Genomic DNA, 14145 nt, shown 5'->3' with positions numbered 1-14145 from the left:
AGCAGGATCCACCTTGCATAGTAAACATTCCAAATTGGTATGCCTCACTAGGTGGCACCTTCATCAGAGTGTTTGGCAAAGACAAGCCTCTCCATGTTCTGTTAGAAAATTATATATTACGGAGCAATGGAACACATAAAATATTGCAGAAATATAAACACAGAAAACGCACAAAACAAGAGAGACACAGATATACGTGGTTCACCCAGTTTGGGCTACGTCCACCCTAAACAGCCAGTCCTTCCTTTCTATTATCCAGCAAAATGAAGAGACACAACCTACAGCAAATCCGCTGTAATATCCTCGGTTTTCTCTCACAGTCTCACCTCTTTGTTTCTCGCTCACAGAATACACATCTATCTCATAGCCTCAAATACAATACCCTAATACAAAGAGAGGGGTTGCCTTCTAGGGCAAAAAACCCTAAACTAAACATAAGTTCTACCGTCAGATCATCCGCCTAATGAACGGCCCAGATTGACTAGAAATTACTATACTTTTACAAGGCAATTTTACAGCTGTTTTTAGCTTCGGGGGCGCTGCCCCCAAAACCCCTCGCCAGGTGGGGGATCCCAAAGTTTGCAGCCGCCCCCCCCTGGACCCCCCCTGCAGCGAATATTTTACGGGCGGCGTTGCCGCCCCCATTTCGAACTGGGGTCCTATGTGGCGATACCTTTGAATATAGAAGATAATCAGGCTCCACACCCAACAATCTCCCACTTGGAGACTGATTGTAGCAACTCCACCGCTGCTCCATTTGCTGGACAATGACTCCTCTTTGGACCTGGCTGTTTCTCATCTTCGTCGTCATCCTTGAAGACCAACTGAAACTGAGCATATTCTCAGTTTCTCCCTGGTTACAACTTTTGTTAGCATATCTGCAGGATTCTGGCTAGTGTGTATCTTTTCCAGCTTCAACTCTCCATCTTCCAACACTGATCATATGAAATGGTACTTGAGCTGTATGTGTTTAGTCCTGGAATGAAATGCTGAGTTCTTTGCAAGATGAATGGAACTTTGGCTATCACTGTATAACGTGCCCATATCATGCTCCTTACCCAATTCACCCATAAACCTTTGTAACCAAATCATTTCTTTACTAGCCTCTGTAGCAGCAACATACTCTGCTTCTGTTGTTGAAAGTGCAACAACACTTTGGATTTTTGAAACCCAACTGACAGTTGTTCCTCCAACAGTAAATACATATCCTGTAGTGCTCCTCCTGTTATCTCTGTCACCTGCCATATCTGCATCAACATATCCTTGTAGGGAGATGTTTGAACCACCAAAGCGTAATGCTTGATTTGTGGTACCTTTCAAATATCTGAGAATCCATTTCACTGCCATCCAATGTTCCTTTCCTGGATTGTTCATGTACCTGCTTACAACTCCCACTGCATGTGCAATATCAGGCCTTGTGCAGACCATTGCATACATTAAGCTTCCAACTGCTGATGCATATGGAAATTTAGACATATAATCCATGTCTTCTTGGGTCTTTGGGCACATTTCCTTGCTAAGTTTGAAATGGCTAGCAAAAGGTGTACTAACTGGTTTTGCATTGTGCATGTTAAATCTTTTCAACACCTTTTGTATTTACTCATTCTGAGACAATGTTAATTTACGATTTTTCCTGTCTCTAGTTATTCTCATACCAAGGATTTGTTTTGCAGCTCCCAAATCCTTCATTGCAAATGAATTTGCCAATTTTATTTTGAGCACATTTATTTCTTGCATGTTAGATCCTGCAACAAGCATGTCATCTACATACAGTAACAATATAATATAGCTGTCATCATTTTGCTTTTTCAAATAAACACAATGATCAGAGTGACATCTAGTATAACCTTGTTCAGACATAAACTTGTCAATTTTTAGATACCACTGCCTTGGAGCCTGTTTTAAGCCATACAAGCTCTTCTTCAACCTACACACTAGTTTCTCCTTCCCTTTCACTTCATATCCTTGTGGCTGTTGCATATATATCTCTTCCTCCAAATCCCCATGGAGAAAGGCTGTCTTTACATCTAACTGCTCAAGATGCAAATATTCAGCTGCTACAAGACTTAAAATAGTTCTGATTGAAGTCATTTTAACAACAGGAGAAAATATTTCATCAAAATCAATACCTTTCTTCTGTGCAAAACCCTTCACCACAAGTCTAGCTTTATACCTCTGTTTTCCTCCATATTCTTCCTTCAGCCTGTAAACCCATTTATTCTTCAATGTAGTTTTTCCTACAGGCAACCTGACTAAATCCCAAGTCTGGTTATGCATTAAGGAGTCCATCTCTTCTTCCATGGCTACCTCCCACTTCTTCCTGCTTTCAACCTGCATTGCTTCTTCATAACATTCGGGTTCACTGGAATCAGTCAACAATAAATAATATCTTGAAGGAGAGTATCGTTCAGGGGGTCTACCTATCCTGGTAGATCTTCTAACACCACTTTCAGGTGTTTGGGGTGCCTGTTGTTGTTGTGGTGGTTGTTGTTGTTGTGGTTGTTGGTTATTATTGTTTTCAGGCACCTTTACTTTTTCAGTGATTTCATCAAGAACTGCATATTCCTTGTTTTCCTTTTCCTGTTTCTTTTCCTGCAACTGATTCTTATACAAGACCTTTTCATTATATATTACATCTCTACTCCTAATGATTTTGTGATTTTCGTAATCATATAAGTGGTAACCAAAATCATTAACACCATATCCAATAAAGGTACATTTCTTTGACTTTGCCTCAAGCTTTGTTCTATTTTCTTTATCAATATGGAGAAAGGCCTCACAACCAAAAGGCTTTAAAATAGAGTAGTTTACCTTTTTACTTGTCCATGCTTCCTCTGGAACACCACCATCCAAGGAACTTGAAGGCCCTCTGTTTATCAGATAAACAACAGTATCTACAGCATCTGCCCAAAACTGTAAAGGCAATCCTGCATGCAATCTCATGCACCTTGCACGGTCCATGATTGTTCTGTTCATCCTTTCTGACACACCATTTTCTTGTGGTGTTCTTGGGACTGTCTTCTCTCTGCGAATTCCATGCTCTGAACAGTACCTATCAAACTCTTTGCTGCAATATTCACCTCCATTGTCTAATCTAAGACACTTCAATTTCTTTCCTGTCTCAATCTCAACCAAAGCTTTCCATTTCTTGAAAGTATCAAATACATCATATTTATTCTTAATACAATAAATCCAAGTTTTTCTAGTTGCATCATCAATAAAAGTAACATAATAACGAGAGCCACCGAGAGATGATACCTGAGCAGGTCCCCATACATCTGTATGCACAAGCTCTAATTTTTCATTCTTCTTTTCTTTCCCAACTTTGAGAAACCTGACTCTCTTCTGTTTTCCATAAATGCAATTCTCATAGAAGTCCAAATCAACATTCTTCAAACCTGGCAACAAATTCTTTGAGTGAAGAATCTTCATCCCCTTTTCACTCATGTGTCCGAGCCTATGATGCCATAATGCTGCATCTGCTCCTTTGGAAGTTAAAGCATTAACAGAGTTATAAATACCATTGCATAAATACAATGTACCAACCTTTTCACCTTTTGCTATTACCAGGGCTCCTTTGGTGACCTTCCAAGCTTTATCTGTGAAAGTTGTGACACAACCTTCACCGCCTAACTGCCCTGTTGAAATCATATTTTTCTTTAGATCTGGAACATGCCTTACCTCCTTTAGTAGCCATTGGTTTCCATTCTGCTGTTTTACAATAACCTTACCCATTCCAACGATTTTACAGGGTTTATCATCACCTAGACGAACTTGTCCAAAATCTCCTTGAACATAGTCATGAAAGTATTTCTTATCAGGTGTGGCATGAAATGAAGCCCCTGAATCTACCACCCAGGAATCAGTAATATTTTCGAAAGAAAGAATCAGAGCATCTTGTAATACCTGACCTGTCACATTTGCTTCATGATTGTTTTCTTGCTGTGCATCTCCTTCTTTTTCCTTCCGAGATCTACAATATTTCTTTAGGTGTCCTTTCTTTCCACATTTCCAGCACACTATCCCTGATCTGGACTTGGATATGCCTTTCCTTGATTTACTGCGATATCCTGAGCTCTTTCCTCTTTCCATTTTTCTTCCTCTAGATTCTGCACTCAAAGCATTTCCCGATGTCTCACCAGAGCTTTTCCGTCGCGTTTCCTCGCTAAGGATAGCACCGACAACATCATCAAACTTTAAAGTACTAGATCCAGAAACAGAGTTACTAATGGCCATTACCAAACCATTCCAACTTTCTGATAATGAGCACAAGAATAACAGAGCTCTAACTTCATCATCAAAGTTTACCCCTACAGAACTTAACTGACTTGTAACTGTATTAAAATCATTTAAATGGTTTGCAACAGATCCACCTTCCGACATATTCATATTAAATAACCGTTTCATAAGAAATACCTTGTTTGAGGCCGAGGGTTTTTCATATAGTTTCAACAACGTCTGCATCAAACCCTTTGTCGTGGTTTCCTTCGAAATGTTGAAGGCGTCTGACGCAGCAAGGCACAACCGTATTGTTCCGAGTGACTTTCTATCGAGAAGGTTCCATTCTTCGTCTTTCATACCCGTCGGCATCTTTGTTTTTCCACCCAATGGTAGGTATAGATCTTTCTGATACAGATAATCTTCCATCTGCATCTTCCACAGCGAGAAGTTTTGGCCGTTAAATTTCTCGACCCTAAACTTACCATCTTCCGCCATTGCTCCCACTCGAACCAGGAACCCTTCTTTCCTGTGAGTTTATCAGCCAAATAGACCTTCGGCTCTGATACTAGTTGTTAGAAAATTATATATTACGGAGTAATGGAACACATAAAATATTGCAGAAATATAAACACAGAAAACGCACAAAACAAGAGAGACACAGATATACGTGGTTCACCCAGTTTGGGCTATGTCCACCCCGAACAGCCAGTCCTTCCTTTCTATTATCCAGCAAAATGAAGAGACACAACCTACAGCAAATCCGTTGTAATATCCTCGGTTTTCTCTCACAATCTCACCTCTTTGTTTCTCGCTCACAGAATACACATCTATCTCACAGCCTCAAATACAATACCCTCATACAAAGAGAGGGGTTGCCTTCTAGGGCAAAAAACCCTAAACTAAACATAAGTTCTACCGTCAGATCATCCGCCTAATGAACGGCCCAGATTGACTAGAAATTACTATACTTTTACAAGGCAATTTTACAGCTGTTTTTAGCTTCGGGGGCGCTGCCCCCGAAACCCCCTGCCAGGGGGGGGCTCCCAAAGGTCGCAGCCGCCCCCCCTGGACCCCCCCTGCAGCGAATATTTTATGGGCGGCGTTGCCGCCCCCATTTCGAACTGGGGTCCTATGTGGCGATACCTTTGAATATAGAAGATAATCAGGCTCCACACCCAACATGTTCTACCAAGGTATGTCACTGATAAGTTGATCATGTAAGAGGTTACATATCACCTCCCCAAAGGGTTGTCAGCAGGACTTCATAGGAAGAAGAAAGCACCATGGCCCACTCTTCCTTTGTGGATCAGATTATACGAGATTAAGAGCTTGAAGGATGTAGATGTCGAGGCTAAGGAGATAGTGAAATTTGAATTTGGCACCAAGGAATTTAATTCCTATGATCCCCACAGTATTTGCAAGGATCACTATGTGAGAGTGTACTTTCCATGGATCCACGGGGCATGTCATTGGCTAGAGGAGGACCCTTGGAGGTACTCTTACAGTGCCTCCAAACTCCAGGAGCCAGTTACTAAAATATTGGAAGGATGCTTTGCAGACAACAACAACAACAACAATAGGAAGAAATCTAGTGCAGGACAAGGGAAATATGAAGATTGTTGAGAACCCAGAGGTAAATAAAAGTTGCAAAATGAAGGCAGATCCTATCTTGGAGAAGGAATATTTGGCAATGGAATCAAAGAGGGAGTAGTGAATAAAGAGAGTAGGGAAAAGGAAGAGAGAAAAGTAGAGGCTACAGGAAGCAGAACTGAAGTTGCAAGAGACAGAGAAGAAGTTGAAGGAAGAACAAGAGTTGAGGAGTAGAGGAAGAGAAGAGAATAAGAAATAGGAGGAAGAAAAATGGCAAGACGCAATGAGAGATCAAACAATGGCCATGCATGTTGATGAGTCGAAACAACCAGTAGCTGAGGAAGAGTGTGAACATATGCAGGATCAAGAGCTTGCTCAGTAGATTGAGCAACTGATTAAAGAAACTGACATGGAGATGGAACAAGAGCCACATAATGAAGATACTAACCTTATGTCAAGAGAAACAGAGGTCATCTCTTAGTCTCCACCACCTCCAGTGTTAGAACAAGTCCCAATTGAGAAAGGAGATATTGTTCTCCTTGATGATGATCTAGTCATGGATGTGTACAATTTATCATTTGATGAGTTGCAGAAGATTTTACAGGTGTGGAGAAATAAATTTCCAAATGATCACGCATCACTTACATTCATCAAGGAAAGGGTCATAGTGTCAGACACCAGGAAGCATCTGACTTCCCTTGCTGAAGCCAACTTGGCCTATGCAAGAGAAACAATCTCAAATGTTAACTACCTAATGACTGAGAATGAACAACTGGAAAACAACTTGCAGGATGTCAGGAAAGAGGCATAACAACTTTGAGCATCAATGCAAAAATCAGTTTCCGCAATGGGGGAGATGAGGAAAACAATACTCGTTGAAGTATCAACAATTGAGGGTACCATGTAGAATCTCTATGATGGATTTGTCATCGTGCATAAAGGACTTGTCTGTGTGCATGGCCTATAAAAATTGCACAAAGAGTTTGTTCAAATTCTCAAGAACATACATGCTGCCATTTCCCATGTACAAGAGTGGATAATGTAGTACAAAGGGGCCCCGCTTGACTTAGTTAAGAAGATGAAGCCACAGGCAGAGCTAGAGAAAGAAAAGGTCTGGATGTTGATCCATAACTACGAGCAACTCACCCCATTCATTAGCAACATACATGCCTCATATGTGCAGTTGTACAGTCGTTTGGATGTCATGGTGATAAAGCACAGTATCCCATCAATTAGTTTGCTCACCGATGCTAGACCCAAGAACAAATTTCAGCTAGAGATCGATGAGTACATGGAGCAACTAAGACGAGAGGCCACAAGGGTAGACTTGGATTTGAATGCACACAACATGTAGAAGTACATCGGTGGTCTTGCCAAGGTCAACACCATGTTGGACATGCTTCAGAATGAGTTGGATGCAGATTCCAAGACCATATACCCGAATGCCATGGAAGCAAGAGTCCACTTTTAGATAGACACCATCAAGCAGTTTGGGGACACCATCATGCAGTACCAAGCTTGGCATCAATATGTGACTGAGAAGCACCAAGTGGAATTTTCCGAGTTGGTCTCTCCCTAAACTTCGGAATCATAGTTTTTTTGTCTTGTTTGGCTATCTCTAGCCTATTTTTTCTCACATGGGTACATCTGGAAAATGTAATATTATTTGTAAATATGCTGTAAGTGATATTCCAGGTGTCATTAGTGGAATGTGAAAGGTCATCATGTTATGTAATGAGTTACTTGTAAAGAATTTGAAGAGTCATGAGGGTAGTCAAAGAGTCACAAAGGGGAATGTCAAGGGTCACCCCACCCTTTGTTATAAATAGAACCTCATAACTCATAGAACAAGATTTTTGGAGCCAAGATTTTGGCTAGGCTTAGGCTTAGAAAAGGCTTGGGAGTATTGTGAAGAGCCTTGGATTCTCCATAGCATAGATTGAGTACACTGCTTTGGAGAAGTAGATGTTCTTGACTGTAACGTTCCACTATTGGGGATAGTGGTCATCAATGGTGTATGTATGGATGGAACTTCCACTTATAATAATAATATCAGAGCCAACATGCTTTCATGCATATGTTGTTAATGTCTTTGGACTATTCTGGTTGCTTTAGCAATGTATGTTGTTTAACTTACACATTTTCTTATAAACTACTTTGTATGCAATTGTAGGAACCTTGTTGAATGTGTATTGTTGGATTAACTCATCACTTTAATTTGTAGACTATTTTTCATTTTATCTTGTGATGTCATTTCGCTTGTGTGTTATTTTCAAGCTACGCATTTTTATAGGCTTCTAAGGGGCACACTTCTTTTTCCCCTCCTTGTGTTAGAACCTTCATGCATCGTGCTTGACTCTCCATAGGCTCACACACTTTCTCTCACCCAAAGTTATCATACTCACCTTTGCGTGCTACCGTGGTCAAGGCATTACACTACCACCCATTGTTGGGACTCCTACTCCAAATGGTTTGAGGTCTAGTTGGGAATTCATATCGGGGATATCCCCTGAATGTTGGTGGGTCCAACACCATCAACAGGTTGTTATGGGATTCCTTTTTAAATAGATATTTTGTTTATAATATCTTCCAAATCACTAGAAGATCCACTAGATTCACCACTTGTGTCAAATTCACTCTCATCTTTCTCAATATTTTGTTCCCTTGATGACTCCAGGGATTCTTCTGCTGACACATGATATGTCCTTTCTTCATATTCACCAAAGGTGGACCCCTTGTCTTCTTGACCAACGTCCAAATATTATATTGCTATTAAAGTAGTTCCTTTTTCATTACAACTTGATGAGCAACTCTCATTATCACTAGTACTTTCAATTGAGTAATTTGAAGATAAATAGCCTATAATTTTACAATAACAATAGAGCAACAAATTACTTGTAGATTGAATCTCCTCTGAATCCTTTGATTCATAATCTAAAATGATCTTTGACTGCTCCATCATCCTGGGAAAGTTTCTTGACATCACATGCAACTTGTATGTCTATATGATAGATGGATTGTAACTCATGCCATATCTCTTTGGAACTATAAAAACAAATTAGTTTTTAAATATTTGACTTGGACAACCCTCTCATGATTTCCTCCCTAGCTTGTTTATCAAACTTATCATTTATTACTCCATTCTCCACGGCTAGCCATACATCCAAATCAAGAGCTTGAAAGTATGTTCTCATCCCTCCTTTCCAAGTTGTATAATTTGAGCCATTAAAAAATGGAACTCCATTTGAGCTAATACAATCCCAGTTCTCCATGATCCCTGATCTTCCTTCTAGTTGTTAAAGTGATCCTGAAGGAACATACAATTCTTCACTAATTATACTTTTCAACCACTTTAGCAATTACTCATGAATTAGCAGCACAACTTAATCATATAAAAATTAACATCATACTCATCATCAATCACATGAGAAACATATACATACGACACAAATCTTCCTTTTATTTCTACAAGCTTCAACTTGGTTACATCATTTACCCACAACATATTATTTATAGGTTTATCAACTGTTACTGAAAGAAAATTCTATCCCTACTTGTTTATCAGTCTTCATTGAAAGGGATTGTTGCCCCTACTCATTTATCAACCTCTACTGAAATGGATTCTTGCCCCTACTTGTTTATCATCCTTCATTGAAAGGGACTGCTACCCCTACTCATTTATCAACCTTTGTTGAAAATGACTATTTCCCCTGCTCGTTTATCAACCTCTACTGAAAGGGACTATTGACCCTTCTTGTTTATCGACCTCTACTGAAAGGGACTCTTGCCCCTGAAACACAAACTACCACTTGTTGGCCCTGTTGTTTCATATTTCATTCATTTTCAAACTAGAACTAATAGACCACTTTCCTTCATAAACAAATAATATGCTCACTTCATTTTCTCACCAAAACCACCGTACAAACACCTTCAAAAATATTTGATTACTGAATAAATAATCAACTATACTAGCAACATCAATCACCATAAAATCACCTTTACTTAACACACCAAAACACCATTAAAACAATATCACGAATTCACTTTTTGCATCTCTAAAACACCCTTCAAATACTAGATTTGATCATTCATTCACCCCTGATGCATATTAACATTATCCATATCGTTGCACCAACAACCTTTCAAACCTTCACCTTGGTTGCTCGAATTCTGCTTATAAAGAAATTTGGATTGATATTTTTGGAATTGAAGCTTAGTCACCTTGCAGTTTGATCTATGCATGGATTCCTTATGTTTTTCCTTTGTCCCGTTCAACTGAGTCTTCTGAATCCACTCTTCAAGTTATCATTCACTACTCACCTATTTCTGCTTGAAAAACTGAGCTTAACTACTCAAATTTTCTATTATGGAATTTGAAGATTTAATTTTCTTTCTCTCAAATGCTTGCATGAAGCCATTAATTTTTCCTTTTTCCTCCTTCAATCAATGTTCTGCTATTTTGAACTCAATCTATACAGGTTATAGCTGAGCTTTTCTATTGTTAATAGGCTTTAACTTTGGCTTGTTAATTTTCAAATGTTGTATCAATTACTTTAGCCCAATTCCAAACTTCAATTAGCAATATTTTCAATTACAAATAGTCTTTCCATTCATCAATAGAAATTGAAGATAGAAAAATATATGCAATGACAAAGAAGATAATCATCACATCAACAAGAGACACTAGATTTGGTCAAAGATTAGGGAAAAACCCAACTAGGGGGAAAAACCTTTGAGATTCTTCTTCAATTAGACTGTCATAAAATGTTCAGCAGAGAGTAAAAAGAGCCCAATACAATATGATTAGTAATACAACCCAACAAATTCAGAAACTAGTTTACAGTGGCAGAATATATCAAAGACAACTTGATTCAGACTTCAGACAGCTTCAAAAGACTTTGGAGGATGGTAAACTATAGCCAAACCCCTGGACGCTCCCTTCAAGTTAGCATGAGAGCTTATATAGCTTCCTAAACATTGTATTTCATATAGAATGAGTGTGTCCACAAATGAAATTTCCTAGTTTTGTGCAAACGTCCAGAGCAAAAACCCTAATTTGTGTGAGCTTTAGATTGAAGACTTCAGAACTCCATACAACCGTTTCCTTCACCAATGTGTTGAACTAAATCAAATAGAAGAGAAGAAGATGCTTGATGTTGATGATGTCCAAAAGGAGCTTCTAGGTCACTTATATTTATAGGTTTCTAGGGGTGTCCAACAATGTTCATTTGATGTTGAGGCCAACCTATCCAAGTGTGCATGAGGGTGAAGCTGACCTGTCCAACTATGCATGAGGGTGAAGTCGACCTGCCCAATATCCATGCGTGGGTGCACAAAATCAAAAACCAACTTCTGCTTATTTGAACGAGGTGATCTTTAGGTCGATTTTAGTCCTCTCGAAAAGAGGAAATAAATACCATCATCATCTCCATAAAAAGAGTAGTTCAAAGTGGAATTTGACTACAGTTGCATATTTTTAACACTCCCTCTCAACTACGAAGAATTCCACTTGTTAAACATGTCCATCAATCAATGTGTCATCCTGCCATCATGTGTACAAATATGCTCAACTCTATCTGCTGAAGCATTCTTGAATATAAATAAGAAGAATAATGGGGAGCAAAATCTACCACCCTCTGTCCATTGGGCTTCAACCCTGAACCTCTATTAGTGGGCTACTACTTGGAATATCTATCAGCGGGCTACTACCCAAAAATATCTGTCATTGGGCTACTACCTGGAATATCATGGGGGAGATACAACTCAACCCATATCGAGCAATAAGTGATGTAGGGGAGCTATTACTCAACCCATCCTATTGCTCACCGATCTTCCCAACAATGACCCTTAAGAGTCATGTTGTAGAACACATGCATCATAATCCTAGCTTGGCTGAGACACCTGACTTACTAAAGGTAAGGATCTCACGCCCCCAAGCCTCCTCACCCATTGGCCAGACGGGGAGGGATAATCCCAACAAGGCCAGCTTGTGGGTATGATGCGGTATACTCTGCAAAGACCAAGATAGGGTGAGCTACTACTCCAACCCTATGGGTAATAGATAGGGGTGATACCCTATTGTCCAGAGTTCCCTCAACCCCAGGAGCCCTCTATCTCAATTCCTCACCCTGGGAGCTCAAATAGGGGGGAAGAGTATGGCTCAATGTCCTTGATCAGTGGTGCCCCTTATCAGGAGGGGTCACATCCATTAGTCCAAGCTGCTCTTTGAAGACCAAGAACTTCCCTTTCGGCAAAGCCTTGGTGAGAATATCTATAATCTGCTCATCTATCAATATGTGATGGAGTCAAACAACTCCTCTCTGTACCATTTCACGAATGAAGTGGTATCATATCTCTATGTGCTTGGACTTGTCATGGAATACAAGATTCTCTACCAGACAGATTCCACTCTTGTTGTCGCAATATATCACTATAGTGTCTAGGACCTACTCAAATAGCTCTCTAAAGAGTTTCCTCAACCAAACTACCTCCAGCTAGTCATGCTAGCAACAATATACTCTACCCTCGTGGTACTCAATGCTAAATACTTTTGTTTCCTTCTCATCCAAGATATCATGGAAGATCCAAGTCTAAAACAACATCCTGACGTACTCTTTCTGTCAATAACATTTCTTGCACAGTCATCATCAGTGAATCCATGAAGTCGAACATCTTCAGTAGAGTATCTCAGACCAAGTGTAATCATCCCCTACAAATATCTCAAAATGTGTTTGGCTTGGTCATGAATTGACTCAACTTGTTCATTGCATAACATATGTTCGGACGAGCGTTCACAAGGAACATAAGAGCCCTAATCAACTGTCTATGGATGAATTCGCTAGATCGGGTCCCACAACTTCTCCACATAAATTCTTGAAGTTCATTTCCATTGGTGTGGGTAGGGACTTGCATTCTATCATCCCAAATCTTTCCAACCACTTTACAACATATTTTCCTTGTGAAAGGAAAATCTCACCAGGCCTTTGCTACACCTCAAGGTCTAGAAAATAATGCACGAGTCCAAGGTCCTTCATCTCGAATTTAGAGGATGGCTCCCTCTTACACTCAATCATTAGAGGTTCGTTACTAGTCAGAAATAGATCGTCAACATATAAAACAAAAATTAGCAGGTTCGCTACTAGTCAAAAATAGATCGTCAACATATAAAACAAAAATTAGCAACATATCTTAGACTACCTTGAAGTAGAGGTTAGGATCAGCATTGCTTCATGTGAATCCCAACTTCACCAAATAACTATCTATGCCGGTGTACCATGCTCTTTGGGCTTGCTTCAAACCATACAATGCCTTATTTAATCTACAAACTTGTGTTTTTTATCTCCTACTTCAAATCCCAGTGGTTGTTCATCGTATACTTCTTCTTGTAGCATGACATGGAGGAATGTGGTCTTTACGCCCATCTGATGTAGGGTCCATCCTTGACTTGTGGCAAGGGAAAATATCGAATGAATGGTTGTATATCGAGCCACATGTGCAAATAAATCATCATATTCTTCTCCCTCTTTTTGGGAGAAGCCTCGAGCCATGAACTTCGCCTTGTATTTTTCAATGCTTCCATCAATTCCATGCTTGATCTTAAATATCCACTTTGAAGTTAACACAAATTTATCCTTCGGTCTCAGCACAACATCCCATACATCATTCTTCATAATAGATTCATATTCCTCGGCCATAGCATATTTCCAAACTTGTTCTTTTACGACTTCTTCGAATGTGGAAGGTTTGGTTTGAATCATAGTGCTCATGATTGCAACATATCCCTGGTACCTGCATGGCTTCTTCCTTTTTCTAAATGATCTTTGAACTGGAACATGACTATCAACATCTTGAAGAGTGTCACAGCGCCAAAGTGGTCTCTTCCTAGTATGAGGATTACTATAGAATCTAAGGGATCCATGGGCTCCATGGGATCATCAACAATATCAGTCTTGGATTCAAGCACAGACGAGCCATCCAAGATATCCATATCACCATTCTTCTCGGGAGGAGGAGGCGAAGGAAGGTCTCTTTATTTTCCAAGAGCAACATCTTCATCGAATGTAACATACTTGTTAATATCAACCTTCCTTTGACCATGAATATATATTCTAAATGCTTTAGATTTTCACAATATCCAACAAATGTACTTTTTCTTCCTGTAACTTCCAATTTGTTCCTTTTGTCCTTCGGCACATGGAAATATACAAGACATCCAAATATGCGGAGATGACTAATGTTGGGCTTCACACCTGTAAATACTTATTCAGGAGTTTTTTTTTTTTCCAAATCTTGACGAGGCACCTTGTTTTGAACATATACAACAGCATGTGAAGC

Source organism: Pinus tabuliformis, chromosome J (genome assembly GCF_031772625.1).
Source record: "Pinus tabuliformis cultivar Carrire ecotype Pingquan chromosome J, CPIR1, whole genome shotgun sequence".
Lineage (NCBI taxonomy): Eukaryota > Viridiplantae > Streptophyta > Pinopsida > Pinales > Pinaceae > Pinus > Pinus tabuliformis.
This window is presented reverse-complemented; position numbering follows the sequence as displayed.